At 51.7% G+C, this 4,475-nt stretch overlaps 1 long non-coding RNA gene across 2 annotated transcripts in view; it reads left to right on the forward strand.

Moving 5' to 3' along the window:
* LOC102404702 overlaps positions 1-4,227 on the forward strand; it is a 43,086-nt gene extending 38,859 nt beyond the window's left edge. For both annotated transcript variants that reach the window (XR_006546356.2, XR_006546357.2), the window contains exon 9: positions 3,732-4,227. This is a non-coding gene — a long non-coding RNA (uncharacterized LOC102404702). The remainder of the gene's footprint in view (positions 1-3,731) is intronic.
* The last annotated feature ends 248 nt before the right edge of the window (positions 4,228-4,475 follow it).

Raw genomic sequence — 4,475 nt, forward strand, 5'->3', positions numbered from 1 at the left:
TTCTTGCCTGGTGATCAGGCAGGTGCCAGCCGCTGCCTGCCGGACCCCAATCAGGGAGGACTCCTCGCTGGGAAGGAAAACTGTCACGGGCACGGCTCAGAGCTGAACTCTTCCCTTGCTCTGCCTTGCTCCTCCCCGCCCTCATCTCTCCCTTGTGTCCTGCCAGGCCCTTCTCATCTACCCCTCCCTGGGGCCTCGGACCCTCAGCTGTCCTAGGCCTACACTCCCGCCCCCGTCTTGCCTCCCCAAATCATTGCAGCCGCCCCAGCAGGGTTTGCCCGTAATCCCTCCTGACTCTCTCAGGCAGCACGGCACCAGCAAACTGCAAAGCCTCAGGCCATTGTTGTCTTCTCCCAACCCTGGAAGGTTTCCTCTCACCGGCACCACCCAACTCACCCTGCCTCCTCCTCGTATGCTTAGCAAATAGTTTACCTTGGCAAGTTCACCAGGAAGCAATAATACTGCTAAAGGCGGGCGCTTGATGGACCTTTACTTTTTGAAGCTGCGTATGTGTAGGTAGGTGTACCTTCGGTGGGTGTTAAGCAGTTTCCAGGCTGAAGTTAATGGCTGCCCACGTAACCCTAGCAGCCCCAGGGGCTCCAGCACTGTCTGCTTGGTGTGTCAGAGCACAGGCAATGCTATATTCCCGGGACGCCTTGGCTGGTCCCAGGGTCCGCTCTGTCCAAGCCCAGGCGAGAGGCCTGTGTCCTTGGAGGATGTGTCAGTCCCCACCAAGAGCTTTGTGGTGGGAGAGCTCCCTACGGAGTGCCGGGGCACTCAGTCACGAAGGCTGTGCCCAGGAGCTCTGTGCAGTGGCTGCTGTGGGGTCTGCCTAGCCCAAGTCTTTAGGGTTGGCACCACCATCCCCTCGATGGAGCTGTGACTGTCTCACAGCCACGTCCCTTCCTGGAATTGCCCTCGGGGGAGGTGACCTACATCTCTCAAGGTTAAGCCCCTTCCCAGAGGTTGGCCTGTGGCCATGACCAGCTGAGGGGGAGGAGGCTCCAAGCCCAGGCCCTTAGGCCACTGTTTGGGACAATTCTGAGGGGCCATCTCAGCTCCTGAGTTCCCTGGAGAACTGTTGAGATCTCAGGTACAACGGCAGTCAGGCTTAGTTTCTCCCTCTGCTCAGTCCTGCCTTTTTTTCTTCCTTGCACTCACTGTCAAGTTTGCACACAACTCGGGGAACCCAGTCTAAGAGAGCTGTCATGGCTGAGCTCAGGGAGAGGCAGGGCTGACCCAGCATGCACCCCCCACCCCAAACTCTCAATCCAGAGCCACCTGCCTGGCCATGCTGTGTCAGGGCTGCTGAAGTATCTCAGGTGTTCTGTTCTTACACTCAAGCCTTCCTAAGAGGTTACTTGGGAGATACATGGTTTTGGACAGTCGGAAAAAATTGTGCTGCTTTGGGCCCTTGGTCTGGGTTTAAAAAAAAAAAAAATTTATTTAGGCTGTGCTGGTTCTTTGTTGCTGTGCTAAGCTTTTCTCTAGTTGCAGGGAGCAAGGGCTACTCTCTAATTGCTGGTGTGCAGGCTTCTCATTGCAGTGGCTTCTCTTGTTGAGGAGCACGGGCTCCAGGGTGCCGGGCTTCTGTAGTTGGAGCTCATGGGCTCAGTAGTTGGGGTTCCTAGGCTCTAGAGCACAGGCTCTATAGCTGTGGCTCATGGCCTTAGTTGCTCTGAGGCATGTGAGATCTTCCCACACCAGGGATCAAACCCGAGATTCTTTACCACTGAGCCACCAGGGAAGACCTAGTCTGTCTTTGATTTGTAGCTATGCCACCAACACCAACAACTGGGCACATGATCGGGCTTTCTCTGCTTTGGCTGCAGGAAGCTTGGAGCCCATTCCGTGTGTTGCAAGACACCCTGGTACCTTCTGAGTTCCCTTAACACACCTTCCTCAGTATTGTTATTTGGGTTGCTTTGCCGTATCATGCAACTCTCTCAGAGTTGCCTTCATGTCTGTTTGGAACGAGGTCGGTATCAACGAGTAAGCACATACATACAGCATTAAGGCTGTGTTGTCAGACAGACCTGGCTGTTGGTTATCAGGTAGGACATTTGCCAAGTCACAACTTCTCTGAACCATAGTTTCTTCAGCCAGAGAGTGGGCCTGATGCCTGCATCACTAGATTATTTTGAAGATACATACAGTAAACACATGGCTAATACATATCAAGTGCTCAATAAATGGAAGACGTTAATAACACTTTTTAAATGAAATTGTGTTGCTCTCGCAAACCTGTCCTTCCAGGTAGTCTGATCTCCTTCATTACTCCCTGTCACATGCTGGCTGTTAACCAAGATGCATTTCTGGGCCCTTGAGTTTATACTTTCTTGTGGAAGAAGGATGCCCACCCAGGCATCCACAGCTCCCAGCAGACTGTGTGGACCAGTAGCAGGGCCAGTGGAGATGTTCACAGATTGTTTATCCAGGCAGGTGGATACACAATTAAAACACTCACGATATAAATGAGCACATACTTGACTGGAGAAAAACTAGAACCTCTTCATGTAAACTGAACCTTCAGAAAATGAAAAAAAAAAAACGTTGTAGATGAGAGATTGGTGATGAGTAATTTAACCAAGACGATGTAAATCTAGGTTTTTGAATACTTTAAATATAACAGCTTGATATAAAAAGAATTGCACTAAATTTTTTAAAGCTGAGATCTTCCCTCGGGTGAGAGACTCACTTTCCTGCAGAGACACGTTCCCCAAAAGGCAAGTGGAAAAGGTGAAGAATAACATCCCCACCGCATTCCCCTCCCCCAGCCAGCTTAGGAGGGTTTCTAAGCATTTTGTAGTCTGCCCTCACTCCCCGCGTGCCACTCATTCACCTTGCAAACCAGTTTGGAACCTGTATTGGAACAGAAAAGCCCATTTCAAGAGGGTGGTGGCTTAGGAAAAGCTTTTATCTGTCCCTAAGGTCAACAGGTCCCTGACTCTTCCCCTCGTAAAAGCCACACGGACCTGACCCTTGCTCTGGAGCTCATCCACAACTGGGTGTGAAACTAGAGATGCTAGTTTTTCTTGGGGGTGAGGTCTATGGAGCAGGAACCGCCCTCAGGCAGGTCTAGGACAGGCCTCCTGGGTGCATCCTCTTAGGGAGGACACGGGGATGGTGTGAGGGCAGGATGCTGAGGATGGGGCTCAAGGGCAGGATGGAGAGCGGGTGGGCACGGAGGAAGCCCCAGTTGGTCTTTTTGTAGGAGTGGGCCTCAGGAAGAGGGAGAAGATCAAAGAAGTAGAGGGAGGCTGGGGCCCAACAAGTACCTGGCTGGGCATTTACTCCTGGAAGGGTGAGGGGTAGCAGGCCACACCCCTGAGGCTGGCTTGAGAGGGGCCAGGTGAATCTGGGAGGAACTGCTGCTGAGCTGCTATGGCCACTAGTGAGAGGGGGAGAGGCTGAGGGTTGACGACCCTTCAGCTCAGGCTTCAAGAGCCTTCCTTTCTGGGATCAGTCAGTGCAGAGGGACACTTGATGCATGGGGAACCAGGGATGTCCTCCTCTATCACACAGGCAGCCCCTTGTCTGTCCCCCTCAGTGCACAGCCTGAGGAAGCAGGTGGGGCAGGGCTCCATTTTCAGTCTCTTTTAGCATCTATTAACTTTTTGTCTTAAAAACCTGTTACCTACACATTTCCTTGCACCTCCAGAATTTTGATGAGTGAGAAAACCCACATACTTCACCTCCATCTCAATAAGTTTCTTCTCTTCCCATGGCAGATAGCGGGTCGGAGATGACCAGGGACCCTCCCCCGTGCTCCACATAGCAGATGCCTCAGAGTCCAGTTTCCAAGCACTGGCTGGTGCATTTACCCCGAGTAACGATGATGGTGATGGTGGTGGTGGTGATGAAGCACACAGCCTTATTCCTCAAACAAGGATAATGACAACAATGATAAAGGCAGCAGCAGAGCGTCAAAGAGAGAACAGACTTTGGAGTCAGACTGCCTGGGTCCAAAGGCCAGCTCCACCTCTCACTGGCCGTGGGAAACTGGAGGTTGCTTGACTTCTTTGTGCCAGGCTCCCTCATCTATAAAATGGGGCTCAGTGCCTAATTATGGGATGTGTTTAGATGGGTGCCTGACACGTGCTAGCGTTCTTACCAGCTATGGCTCTTCTTATTTTATTGATATCATTGCTGTAGGCACAAGGCCTTTTCATGTACTATATCATTTGACTCTCACAATCCTATAAGGGAGAAGATATTATTATTGTTATCATCACTCCTTATAAGTGAGGAAACTGAGGCTCAGAGAGGTTGATGGACTTGCCCAAAGATACTCAGCCTGGTACGGAGCTGGTCTCACCCTTGCAAAGCTGTACAGCCTGGTTACTGGGATGATAAGTGGCGCTTCATCATGATCCCCGCCCAGCCGGATAGGAGGTTCTACTGCTTCTACTTAATGCATGGAGATAATGGCCAGGTGAGTTAAGCAGCACCCACGCAGGCCTGCCTCCCCTGGC

Source organism: Bubalus bubalis, chromosome 18 (assembly GCF_019923935.1).
Source record: "Bubalus bubalis isolate 160015118507 breed Murrah chromosome 18, NDDB_SH_1, whole genome shotgun sequence".
Classification (NCBI taxonomy): domain Eukaryota; kingdom Metazoa; phylum Chordata; class Mammalia; order Artiodactyla; family Bovidae; genus Bubalus; species Bubalus bubalis.